The sequence below is a fragment of the Dipodomys spectabilis genome, unplaced genomic scaffold (genome assembly GCF_019054845.1).
Source record: "Dipodomys spectabilis isolate Male_0828 unplaced genomic scaffold, ASM1905484v1 ptg000583l, whole genome shotgun sequence".
NCBI lineage: Eukaryota > Metazoa > Chordata > Mammalia > Rodentia > Heteromyidae > Dipodomys > Dipodomys spectabilis.
Window position 1 is genome coordinate 1,290,294 of NW_024871260.1, and position 14,260 is coordinate 1,304,553.

General features: G+C 37.3%; 1 non-coding gene across 1 annotated transcript; it reads left to right on the top strand.

Annotated features, from left to right (window-relative positions):
* The first annotated feature begins 2,548 nt into the window (after positions 1-2,548).
* On the top strand, positions 2,549-2,655 carry LOC122100542. Its single transcript, XR_006146196.1, has one exon. It is a non-coding gene; the product is annotated as a U6 spliceosomal RNA (small nuclear RNA).
* The last annotated feature ends 11,605 nt before the right edge of the window (positions 2,656-14,260 follow it).

The following is a 14,260-nucleotide window of genomic DNA, read 5'->3' on the forward strand; positions in this document are numbered from 1 at the left end:
TAAAAAGAAAAAAAATGTACACACACATGTATCCCTAAAATAAAAATTATAGGAGAAAAAAGTTACTAGAAAACAATTTTTTTCAAAAAAGGTAAAAATTAAAAAAAGTTTTAGAAGAGAAAAAAAATTTATAAAAGGTATAAAAAAGAAGAAGAAGAAGAAGAAAAAAGTTCTTTTATTTTTTGGGAGGGTTGGGAAAAATCCTGTATCTCCCTTGTGTCCATAACTAGTGTCTTGTTGGAGTCTCTGGTCTGCTTGTGGTCCTGTGGCTTGGTTGGTTTCTTAAGTCAGTTTGTTTGGACAGGCAGAAAAATGTTCTGCTTTACCCAGGATTTTGCGATCCTCCTCCCAGGTTAGTTCAACGGGAGGGAGATCTGCATTGAGTATCACAAAAGAGGGAGATGGCTTTTTCCTCATGTTTGGAGATGCTGTGTTGAGGCGAGGTTCTGGGTAGAGTTGAGGCCTTTCAGCAAACAGTAGCTTTTCCCGGGGGCTAGTTTGTGAGAAACTCTCAGAGCCCAGCCTGGAGCCACTCTCAGGGTTTATATTTACTGAATTTCAATTGATTGTGAAGGCTGCTAAAGGGAGGGGTAGCCTCTGGCTTTAATTACTCAGTGAATAGAGCCACTCCCTGGGCTGGCACCCGAGCTGGGTGACTTTTCCCTGGGCAGAGCTGAGTCTGGAAGGTCAGGTTAGGTTCTTGTGACCTGCTAAATGACTAGATTTCTTCCAAGGCCTGAGTTGGAGTTAGCAGCTCGGCAGAGCTTTGTCGGTATCCAAGATGGAGATCTCCGGTACTGGGTCGGGGGAGGGGTGGCCTTCCCTCCTCTGCTCCCTGAGGAGTGAAAAAGTCAGGCTTCTACTCATGCCATCTTGGTTCCTGGGTCGTCTCTGGTCTGCAAACTGCAGGATGAAGATGTCGATCCTTGTCAGTTCTTGCTGGTGTTGTGTAGAATCTGCTCACCCACTGTGTCTGGCTCCTTTGTCACGGAATCTCTGTGATTCAGGTATGGCGGTTTCTGCCACCGCCACCATCGCTGTTGCTGCAGCGGTGGCGGCTGCTGGCAATAGCTCAGATATGTCTCCATGCCTGGATTTTCCCTCTAGGGCCTAACTCTCTGTCCTGTGATGGCACACTTGGTGTGATTATCTGGCTTAGAACTGTTTACTGGAACTCTAAAACTGCTTTCTATGCGAGAGCTTGTTTAGCCTCCTGCTTCTCCTCCGCCTTCTTCCCAGAACTCCCCTGTTTAGATGATTTTTAAAAAAAACAGTCTGTCGGGTTCTGGGAAAGTGGCTCAGTGGTACAGTGCTTGCCTTGCATGCGTGAGGCCCTTGGTTAGATTCCTCAGCACCATATAAGCAGAAAAAATAGGCGTGGTGCTGTGGCTCAAGTGGTAGCACTAGCCTTGAGCTGAAGATCTGAGGGAGAGCACCCAGGACCCAGAGTTCAAGTCCCACAACCAACAAAAACCAAACCAAAAAACTAAACAAAACACAGTCTCTCACTTTTGTGACCTCAACTCTGTAAAACCACTGCTTCAGTCTAAGGCTAAGATTTTATGTATGGACATTAATCAACACTCCTGATTCAGACTCTACTTGAGAAAATTTTTCATGAATATTTTGTTCTTAATTTTGATTTCTGTGAATTCACATGCACCTATAAAAAATGGTCATCCCAGTAACATTTTCAAAATACCTCATAATGACGACTTAAAAAAGTTGTATTATATTGCAACAAGGGAAACAATGCAACAAATAAAGAAAACCAATAATTAAATATTAATGATTGATAAAATAAAAGCCAAATACCAGTGTTTCCAGTATTTGAAGTATACTATATATTAGATTTTGGTATTTGCTCAGAATCCTGTACTTTTAAAACTGGCTAAGATTATGATGTTTCAACAAGAGTTTTATAGGCTATGAGTACCCTTTAAATTTACACTGTATGATAACTATTTATGTCTCATCTCATCACTGGTACATGGCTTATATCATCATTTGTTCCTTGCTAACATATAAAGAAAAGAAGCCCTAAAGTTTCAACAGAAACTATGTAGTTAGAGTCTTAACTCTTTGCTCTGTTTCTTTACACAAAGACTTTGCATCTTCTCATTAATAAACTTTCTATAAACTCTGAAATGTACATACTTAGTAGTATATGTCAGCTACCATAAATTTAAATACTTTATGGAAAAGTTTTATGACCTGTCAAACAGTCTTAATTTTGGCATATATAAGCAAATTCCCAAAATTAAACATTTAAAACATTAAAAATTTTACATACCTTAACACTTGCTGCAGTGTTCATTATGACAGGTGCCCTGTGTAGAATAATTGAATTTCTCCTCCTACACATCTCTTGAACAACAAACATCTGGATTCGTTTTGTTTTTGTCATATCAATCTTGACTTTATTCTTAAATGTGTGCTTATGTAAGAAATACATGGTTCTAAAATTTCACAATTCTTTTGAACTTGCTTTTTGTTGAATTATCTAGTTTAAGAAAATCAATTCCAATTTATATATAAAAAATGTTCTGTGCTCAATTCGGCAGCACATACACTAAAATTGGAACAATACAGAGAATATTAGCATGGCCCCTGCGCAAGGATGACACCCAAATTCGTGAAGCGTTCCACATTTTTGCAACAACAGATGCTGGAGGGCATGTGGCAAGAAGAGAACCCTACTGCATTCTTGGTTGGAGTGTAAACTTGTTCACCCACTTGGAAAGCAGTATGGAGGTTCCTCAAAAGATTCCACATAGAGCTCCTCTATGACCCAGCAATCTCATTTTTGTGCATTCACCCAAATGATCACAAACAAGGCCATTCTAAAACTACCAGCACAACTGTTTATTGCAACATTATTTACCATAGCTAAGATATGGAACCAACCCCGAGGCCCCACAATAGATGAATGGATCAAGAAAACCTTGTGAGTGTGTGTGTGTGTGTGTGTGTGTGTGTGTGTGTGTGTGTGAATTCTATCATCCATCAGAAAGAATGACATTGCCTAATTTGTTAGGAAATGGAATGACTTGGAAAAAATTATATTAACTGAAATAGGCCAAGTCCAAAGAAACATAGGTCCCATGGTATCCCGTATTTGCAATAAGTTATATATGTCTGGGATAAGCAGAAAAGGTCAAAAGCTATGTGCATATGACTACATAAGTTGATGTTAAGCTAAATGAACCCAAGATAGGGACACAAGTGTTTTTTGGGTTTTTTTTTCCCTTTCTTGCTGTTGTTTCTAATGCACCTGTAATGTTCGATGTGTTTTTTTTTTTTTTTTTTATGGTCGTTCCACACAGTATAACCTCTGTTTTCAGTGTATTTGGTGTTGATGCGCCTTCATTTATATACACTTCTCTAATTTGGAGAGGGAAAGGGAAAAAACAAAATGCTTAAATAGAGATACTGGTTGACCCATTGTAACAATGAGTTGCCCAAGACACTATGTGGAAAAACTAACTTTACAATTTAGGCTGGGGGGGGGGGGGTGAAGGGTGTACTTGTGGAGGTAGAAGGGAAGAGGTTTTTGAGGAAAAACCAAGGAGGAGGTAACAATGTTAGATAGGAAATGTACTCATTACTTTGCTCATGTAACTGTAACCCCTCTGTACAGTATTTTTACAATAAAAAACGTTTAAAAATGTTCTGAGATGGAAGAGTTTATTTCTATTATTTTAACCATATAATATCATTAACAAAGAAATTAATGCAAAACACTGACCTGAAGATATTTTGAATAAGTGTATGTGTGTGTGTGTGCGTGCATGTGTGTGTATGTGCCTGCATGTTGGCATGCTCAGAGTTTGAACCCAGGGCTTCAAGGTTTCGCTAGGCCTTCCCTCTCTAGCTTGGTGAGCTACTATGTGAGCTACATCTCCATTCCTGGACCTTTGCTAGTTCATTTAAATTTTTGAAAAATAATATTGTGAATTTTTTTTGCCTTAATTGGCTTCCAACTCCTATCCACAGATCTCATGCTCCTGAGTAGATATGCCAAGTAGACAAGATTACAGGTATGATAAACCAGTACAAGGCTTTAGGAATAATTTCAAAAGTAGAAGAAACTTTAGTTCACGAGGGCCTGTTTTATTATTTCCTACTTTTAAAGCTTTTTGTAGTGATTATATGTGAATTTTTTACGTTTTGGGATTCTTAAAAGACAGTAAGTGATGGTATTTAAAAGTTTTAATGCTTTTTAAAAAGGATACTGGAACTGTGGGACAGAAGAAATTTGGCTCTCTTTGGACCTCAATTTATAATCTCAGCTCTGTGCATGATAACCCAATGTCACCAACACAGTCTGTGTTGAAGACAAAATGTGATAGAAAAAATTACCATGGCTATATTTTTTATGCTATTATTTATTGGACAATATCAATATTGAATTGAGTGTATAAGAGAATGAAGAGATTTTTACCTACATTTTTGTATTGCTGAAAGGCTTTTGGAAATTTTGACTCATTTCCTTCCTCACTATGTGTCTTTGGGTCATGCACTTAGTGCCTTGAATTACAATTTTTCTCAACACTAAAATGGTAATAACATTACCATTATAGCAAATTTTTTAAAACCTAAGAGACATAAAACTTGTGAAAAACTTAACATAAACTTCTATGAATGAGCTTTCAGTTTACCCAGCAGTGTTTTTAGTATTAAACAGAATGTGATATATATTACCGAAATCATTACATGTAGTAAGCAACCAGAAGTCTATTGACTATGCTGTGCTTCCAAGGAAGCCAGCTGGATAACTTCTCATGCTGTAAATCAAACTGGTTATCTCATGTCTTGATAGTGTAAAACTATCAGGGACAGAATAATGAAGGAATGTTGTAGACTGAGGTGAAGTCCATATGATAATGTGCAAAACTGATAAAACGTAAAAGTAACTGAGCAGTATATTGAGTTTTACATCATTTAAGGTAAATTGCAAAGGTAGAGAAGACCTAGAAGAAAGAATTCTCCTTTTGATTTCCTATCATAGGTCCTTAGCAGGATGAACTCTTTTCTCATTCTTGTAGAGGCATCATCAGATGAGAGGAACTCTATTTATTTGGTTGCTTCCTTCAATTTATTCTTCAGTTTGAAACCTGAACTACATTAGACTGCAAGAAACCAAGGAGAATTAGACATGCAGGCTTTGGAAAGAGCAATCAGCATAAAATAAATAAAATACAGATAGCCTTGTAAAAGGTCTAAATACATTGAGTTATATAGGCTGAAGCGTAAACAGAAAATGATTTAAACAATATCATGTTATTGAAAATTGAAAATTGTGAGGAGTTTCTCAATTTTTTCCTTTCTACTACATTGAATTAATTATTGATTTTGTATATAGAGATTAAAGATGAGATTAACAAGGAACTTGATTAAAAACCGACAAAAGTTCTGAGTAGACATGTTTTCCAAAATGCCCTGAAAATCACCAGTGGGTTTACAAAGTTGTGTTTAATACCACTTCTATGCTGGATTAATGCTTTGTGAACAGAAGTCATTAGAAAAATACAATTCAAAATTACTATGATACTACATCATAACTATTATAACTCTTATCAAAAAAATCAAAGGAACTTGGTGTGGTGGTAAAGGCTTCTAATGCAAGCATTTGGCAGGTTGGAGTAAGAAGATTTGAGTCTAAGGCCAGTCTGGGGTACTGAACAGAGTAAAAACCTGCCATTTCAAAAAACTCAAAACGTAATAATGTTGGTGATAGCGTCGAGAAAAGGAAATTTTTTCTACACTCTTGGTCAAAATACCAGTTATTATTCTCTTCTAGAATGTAGTATGGTTTTCTAAAAAAATACAGAGTTGAAATATCATCCGACCACCAATCATATGATTATTTCTCTCTGGGTAACTAGTAAATACATCTATAGTTCCTTGTTATTCACATTATTGACAACAGGCAAGATATAAATCGAAGTTTTGTGTTCAATTACATACTAATAAACAACTGTGGTGCATGCACAAATATATTTTTCTGTTTCATACCTAAACTAGCAAGAGACTTCTCCAGTTAGACACAACTTACAATGACCTGAAAGATGTATTCTAAATGAAGAAAAATGTTGTCTTCTGATCTTTGTACAAACGCACACACACACACACACCCACACACACACACCAACCTAAAACAACAGAGAAATTTTTCAAAAAGTAAAGCAAACTGGAATAGCTGGGGCATTTATGTCCCAATATAGATTATAGTAGTTATACAGGATGACCAAGTACAGAGTTGTAATGTACAACATGAGGATGCAGGGAAAAACACTGGCTTTACATAGGAATGAATCTAATTAAGTAGGAGTTGTTCTTCCTTGTAGGGGTTGCTCTTTTAGTTGTTCTCCTTCAGTAACGGATGAGATGAATGTAATTCTTTAAATATACCGGCCTGTTTGTAGAAATAATAAACAAGATAGCAATACGTATGCTCAACATAGAACAAAATGCCAAATTAAAATACATGAGATTATCCTTGATATAAACTAATTATTATAAATAAGGGAACCCATGGGACATATGTTTCTTTAAGTCTGGCTTACTTCACTTAATGTGTTTTATTCCAAGATCTTCCATTTCCTGACAAAGAAGTGGTATTATTCTTTCTGATGGAAGCATAGTATTCCATGTGTAGGTAGGTATGTATGTGTGTGTGTGTGTGTGTTACATTTTCGTGATCCATTCATCTACTGAGGGGCATCTGGGTTGATCCCATATCTTAGCTATGGTAAATAAGCTTTCGTATGGCCTTGCTTGTGGTCACTTGGATAAATTCCCAGAAATGGGTTTACTGGGTCATAGGGGACGATTATTGAGTACATCAAGGATAATCTTAGTAGAGGAGCATAATAGCTCAATTGTTATTTGAATATGAGCATATAAGGTGATTCCAAGTGAAATGAACTCCAAAACATGTTATTTGTTGTTGTTGTTCTTAATATACTATGTGATTTCTTTTAAACCTTTTGTGTTTTCCCGACTTACAGGTTTATCCCCTATAGTCAATATATTTGATTTTGATACCCTGGGTTTTGTAATTATGTTAATTTCAACTAGGGAAGAGAAAGTGAAAAAAAAATGGAGAGACAAAGGACAAAGGGGAAACCTATGCAAAAGTGATACTCACAAGACAATATATTGGAAATAATCTTGGGGGGATTGGGAGGGAAGAGGGAGAAAAATGGGGATAGGAGTAACAAGTTAGAAAAAAAGGATTACCTTACTTATGTAACTATAACCCCTCTGTACATTACCTTGACAATAAAATTTAAATAAAAAATAAAATAACATACATGAGAGCAGCAATACAGGAAATGGGAGTGGGGGAAATACTGTAGTATACAACGAAGAGTAGAACAGCTGTAGAGAACAGGAATTTTACAGTAACATAGGAAGTAATAAGCTATCATACAGATTTTCATCCTCATGTCAGTCACTAAAAAGGGAAAACAAAATGCACAATCAGCGAACCAATAGAGATAAAATAGAAAACTAAACAATTAAGGTGGAGGGCTGGGAAGGTGGCTCAGTGGTAGAGCACTTGCCTTGCATGCCTGAGGCCCTGGGTTCAATTCCTCAGGACCACATAAACAAAAAGAAAAAAGCTGGAAGTGCTGTTGTGGCTCAAGTGGTAGAGTGCTAGCCTTGAGCTGAAGAGCTGAGGGACAGCGCCCAGGCCCAGAGTTCAGGCGCCACGACCGGACCCCCAGCCCCCCAAAAAAAACAAATATAAAAAAACTATGAACATGGAGAGATGACTTGGAACAATAACAAATGACACAACTAGGAAACAAATAACTAGCTGGTAAGTTTAAAAAATATTACCCATAATTCTATTAAATGTTTTTTACATCACAATTTGTTAGAAATATAATTCAAATCAACGTTTAATAGTATATCATTTTAATAATATGTTACTTATTGATTTCTTAATATTGAATGTTTAATATATAATTTTAGTAGCTATAAAAAAGAAAAAAGTGGAACTAATTTTAATGATATATTTCAGGAATTGTAAAATTGAGAAGCATTAAAATTTAAACAATACATCATTATTGTTTCATTTATGTAAATTAATGTAGTAATTCAAGTTGTATTCTACACTTAGCACTTAACATCAAATAATAAATTATTCCACATGAATTTGGTATTAGGTTGAAGGGTTCAATATTGTGGTAAAATTCACACCACACAGTACATGAGGGTATGACTACTCTCATCTATCTTAAATTGTGGAAATTTGATTTCTACGTGCATGTTAAATTCCTGTCTAGGTGACATCTATACAATTATATAAATTATATACACGAGGAGTATTTCAGATGATTCATAAATTCACGTTCAGTAATTAAGTTTTTATTATTTTGTATCAAATAAATATTTATAGAGAGACTGAATTTCTGAGTAGATGATGGTATATGTGTGCCAGATTATACTTACTGAGGGCTTATTTTATATTCCTGACATTGTTTCTACAGTTGGACTTAATTTTCCATAAGGGGTTAATTGTATTATATTGGGTATATGAAAGTAAACTGAATTTTGATTCCATTAATCCTTTGCAATTTGTGTAATCCAAATATAAATTATCCATGTGTTTGAAGTAATTAAAACAACAACAGATATAAGCAACATGAATCAGTCTCTAGTACAAGTATTTTCACCTTTATTTTGATAGTTGGTCCTCTTTTACACTACAGAATATTCTTGGGAAAATGTGCTCCAGGCTGGCCACAATTGCAGAATATTATGCTTTGATCTATCATTCCCATTGTTGGTAACACAGAAAATCTACTGATTCTTGTGGGTTTTATACCATCCTACATTGCTGAAGGTTAACATCACCTTTACTAACTTGAGGAAGGAAACTATAGGGTCCTTTAAATATAGGATCATTTCACTTGTGAAAAGGGATAGTTTTACTTCTTCCCTATTTGGATCCCCTTTATGTTTTTCTCTTGCCTATTGCTCTTGCTAGAAAGTACACTACTATAATGAAGAGTAATAGAGAGAGTGGACATCCTTTCTCATTCCTGTTTTTAATATCTTCATGCTTCTACCTTTTGATATATGCTTATTATCATATCTTTGTCATATACGTACACTAAAACTACTAGCACAACTATGTTTTTTACAGCATTATTATCGTAGCTAAAATATGGAACCAATCCAGATGCCCCTCAATAGATGAGTGGATCAAAAAAAATGGTATATATACACAATGGAATTTCATGCTTCTATCAGAAAGAATGACACACCTCTTTCTTAAGAAAATGGAAAGACTTGGAAAAAATCATATTATGTGAAGGAAGCCAGACTCAAAGGAACATAGGATCCATGGTTTCCCTCATTTTCATTAATTAATGTATGCTTAGGATAGTCCTGGCAGATAGGTTCACTTTTATTTTTTTCATTGTGAAAATACTGTATAGAGGGGTTACAATTACATGGGCAAGATAATGAGTACATTTCTTATCAAATATTGTAGCCTCCTCCTTGGTTTCCCCTTCCCATCTTCCCCACGTCCCCACCCATTCCTCCTCCCCCCCCCAAGTGGTAATGTTTGCTTTTCCACATAATGACTTGTATATCTCTTTGTTGCAATGGATCCACCTGTATCGAATGGCTATAATCAAGAACTCTAATAACAACAGATGCTGAAGGGGATGTGGACAGAAGGGAACCTTACCGCATTGTTGGTGGGAGTGTAAATTTGTTCAACCACTTTGGAAAGTAGTATGGAGGTTCGTCAAAAGACTCCACATAGAGCTCTCATATAACCCAGCAATCCCACATTTGGGCATTTACCCAAATGATCACAAACAAGGCCACAATAAAGCTACCAGCATGACTGTGTTTATTGCAGCATTATTTACATAGCTAAGATATGGAACCAACCATGATGTCCCTCAGTAGATGAATGGATCAAGGAAATGAGGTATAGATACACAATGGAATTCTATGCCTCCATCAGAAAGGTTCACTTTTTAAACTATTAATATTCCCTTTTTGCTCTCCCTCTTCCTCTGATTCCATTTGTATGTGTGTGTGTTGTGTGTGTGTGTGTGTGTGTGTGTGTGTGTGTGTGTGTGTGTGCATGCGTGTGTGCAGTAATGAAACTTGCCTCGGAGCCTCAAAACCTTGTTAGTTTTTTTTTTTTTTCACTCATGACTGAGTCTCTACTATTTGAACCAAGGTTTCATTCTGTCTTTGATTGAACAATTGAACATAAATGTCTCGTGGATTGCTACTCCAGCCATCTGTGAACCATAATCTTCCAGTCTCAGCCTCGTGAGATGAGATACTGGCATCCAGCTCTATTGCCAAGTGTCATTTGTTTTGTTTTGTTTTGTTGTTTGTTGATTTTGTGAATCCAAAATCTGTAAGGAAAACAAATAATTTATAATCAGGACTACTCACATAAAATGTGTGTTGTTTAAAGATTACCTTAATAATATTATCCTTTTGCATCCACATTATGTGATTTGATTTTTTGAACTCTCTTGTTGCAGTCAAGTCACTTATATATAATTTGAAACTTCTTGTCTGGGTTTTATAGTGTGTTAGCTGTTTCAAAACAGAATTTATCAAGGTTTAACTCTGCTCTATTGAAGCAAGACCTTTATGATTATTCAATGTCCTGTAATCATAAATTTATTACTGATCGTCACACCATTTGAGTACAAGTAGTTTCCAATAATAACTCCACATATTTTAGACTTCAATGCCATGCACACTTCTGCATGCACACTATGCAAGGGCATCCTTTGTAATTCTCCATGTATTTTCACTGTTCTTCGCTCTACTCTCAAGTGCTAAGTCCTTTGATGGTTATGTTTATTTTCTCCCCTGTTCAACATTGCAACTTGGGAACTACTGGTATGCACTACTGTACTTCCATCCATTCTCCTTGTGTTTTGTTTTGTACCCCTCTCATCACAAAAGGCCAGAAATTGGGGATATTTTCTTCACTCTTTATCTCAGACATCTATCTTTATTTTCTAGCAATACATTCATTGAATTCTTTCTGTAAATTCTAATACCTTGAAAATGATTACTGCATTTTCATGGCTTTGTTATTTGGCATTAGGAAAGAACATGGGTCAGTAACTGTAACTTACGTAAAAGAAGATTGCAATCATGGCTCAATAGATGTTGTTCTTTGGATAATGTTTATTTCAAGGTCTGCCTCCCTGCTTTCTTTTCATTGTTTTGGTTTTTTTTCAATGTAGCCTTTTCTTCTGGAAAATATTTTTGGGCCTAGTGAAGATCAATTCCTACTCTAATAAGTCATTAATTTTATTGCAACATCATTTCACAGATCCTTCTGAATTTCTACAGGGTTTGTATAGTAGTGCTTCACATTCTTAGATATGTTTTAACATCGGTGCATCCAATGATAAAGACACATTGCTTAAGTCACCATTTTGAGAACTAAAAAGAAACAATGCTGCAATCTCATTATATGGCAATTTTCTGGTTTTAAATTCTTTTAGATTAAAATTGTTGCTGGAGAACAAACATTCTGTGTACTATTTTATATTTTCCTAATTATTTTTAGTATACTTTCCAATGTTATATAAAGTTAAAACATTACTACTTACTTATTTTTATGATTTCTAAAATGGTCAGAGTAAAAGTTCTATTCATTCACAATTTTAAGACAATAGAGTGTCCATTGTTTACTAAGTGAGACATTTTAAAATTTTTATTTGTGGTCCTTAAAGGTTGTGCTGGGGAATCAAGTGCAGTGCTTCATGTGTCTTAGTCCACTGTATGTCTCTGAGCCTGATGTGACCTGTGGTTTTATTTTCACTCAATTGGAATAAAGAAAAATTTCACTAGGAAGGAATTATTACTTGGTTACTTCCTGCAGTATCTCTTGCATACATAAAAGTAATATAATTCAAAACTGACAGGAAATGGTGTTCTATTAGGAGTAACGGTTTATTTTTTGTTTCTCCACTCTTCACTAAGTCTTGTCCCTTTCCTAACCCTACTTCCTATAAAACTTGACTGAATCCACTGGAAAGACACTTCCAGGCAGCCTCCTCCTTAAAAAGCCCAACCTTAACTAACCTACTCCCTGGTGCTCCTGCTATAAACTTTCAAAGTCCTGACTGCAACCAGATTCCTTCCTGAAAGTCCTCCTCTGCTACAGGGAAAGTATTCCTCCACTCCACCCCTTCCTGGAAACCCTGCTCTGTACCACCAGAAACCAGGCCACATCTATATCTCCTCCTTCTATGTTCCTCCTTGCTGCACCAAGAACCACACCTACATCAGGCTCCTCCCTGGAATTCTCCCTTCATCCACCAGCTACCCCACCCCTAACTACTCTAGTCTCTCAAAGTCCCATTGGTCCCATATTGTAGTACCTCTAAGCTCCTCCCTTCCCTTTCATACTCCACCCCCAATCAGACTTCTTCCTCAAGCCCTTCTTTGTTTCATCAGAAACTCCACCCATAACTAGTCTATTTCTAAGTGGCCTAACCTCTCAAATTCAGCCCTGAACATAAATTTTCCCACAAAGCCCATCATGCTATACCAAACACCCTCCACTTCCATATAACTGCCCTTGAAGCCTAGCCGTGGTTTACCAGAAGCTTCTCACACAGCACATCTTCTGGCGGGAAAGACAGCCCTGCTTCACCACAAGCCTCTCCACCTCCCATATCTACTCTTTCAATGCCCTGCATTGCTCCCCAGATAAACCTCCATCTATTGGGTCCTCCCTCAGATACACACCCTACTACACCAGATACCCTGACCATAATATCCTACATATTTGTAGACCTTCCACTCCTTTTCAAAGCCCCTCCTCCAATAGGCCCATGAATCCAAGCCCTGCGCTGCTCCAGAAAAACCTCACTAGAAAACCCCGACCACACTATCCCATCTCTCAACACCCACATTGCTCCACTTGAAACCTCTGCACCAGTTTGCCTCCCTCTGGAAGCCTCACCAGGCTCAACTGTAAATCCCTGTCCCTTCATAGTCCCTTGGTGAAGGTTACCTTGCACTACTGGAAACCCTGTCCAAAGTCCTTGTCCTGCCTTGCAACACTTAAATCCCCACTCAACCTTACTCCTCTTTTCGAAGTGGTGACTGGCTACACCAGAAACCCCGTCCTAACTAGTTTAGTCCACTGTATCCTATCTCTGCTTTCACAAAGCCCTGGTCCTGAAAAACTCCTCCATACATTGAACTACATCCTGCTCTGCCTGAAACCTCACCTGCACCCTAACACACTTCCAAAAGTCCTTCCATTCTCCACGAGAAACCCCCCCCCCCACTTTCTAGCCCACTTCTTCCTAGCACCGCCCTATCCTTTCAAAGCCAGACCCCAAAAAGCCTCTTCCTCATAGTTCCACATTCTTGCATCAGAAACCCCTACTTCTGTCAGGCTGCGTTCTCTTCCCTGCGTTATGGGAAACACCACCCATATCCCACAAGGCTCACAGTGCTCCACCAGAACCCCTCCTCTAAGTAACCTTCTCCTTTGTAATCTTGATCTTCCTCCTCCAAACTCTGCCCCAAACAGCCTCCTCCCCAGTGACCCCACCTTCTTCCACTTTAAACCTGTCCACCTGCCAGTCTCCATCCTAAAGTCCCACCTACTCCACAAGAGACCCCACCTCTAACAAGACTAGTCTTTCTTGTTCTGCCTACCTCTAGAAGATATGACAGAAGTAAATGATTACAGGTAATTTGAGTTAATCATTGGCTAATATAGGTGATTTGATATTGAAATGTAGGGTAAGTTTGAAAATATAATCACAGTAGTCAGATATTTTGCTAAGTAATTCTGTTTCACATTAAAAACACATCTTAACCAGAATTAAGGATTTACTTTTGCTGTCTGTCAACTTGTATGTCATTTGGGAAAATAAACTTCATGTCTTCTACGTGTGATAAAGGACTTTGAATGGTTTGATGTGCTGGCTCACATGTATAATCATAGTTAGCAATCAGAAATAAATAGATTACAATTTGAACATAGCCTAACCAAAAATTTAGGAAGTCTCAATCCCAACAAACTAGTGGATCATATTGAATCATGCCATTAATCTCAGCAACACAAGAGGCTACTTCTTTGCCTAGTACCTGTGTCCATAACTGGCACACTTGGTGGCAGTCACCTCTCCTGATGCAGAAACTGGGCTGAGATTTCACCAAGAGGAGGGTGGAGTCTTCCACACCTTCCCAGGATAGACCTCAGAGAATGAAGTGA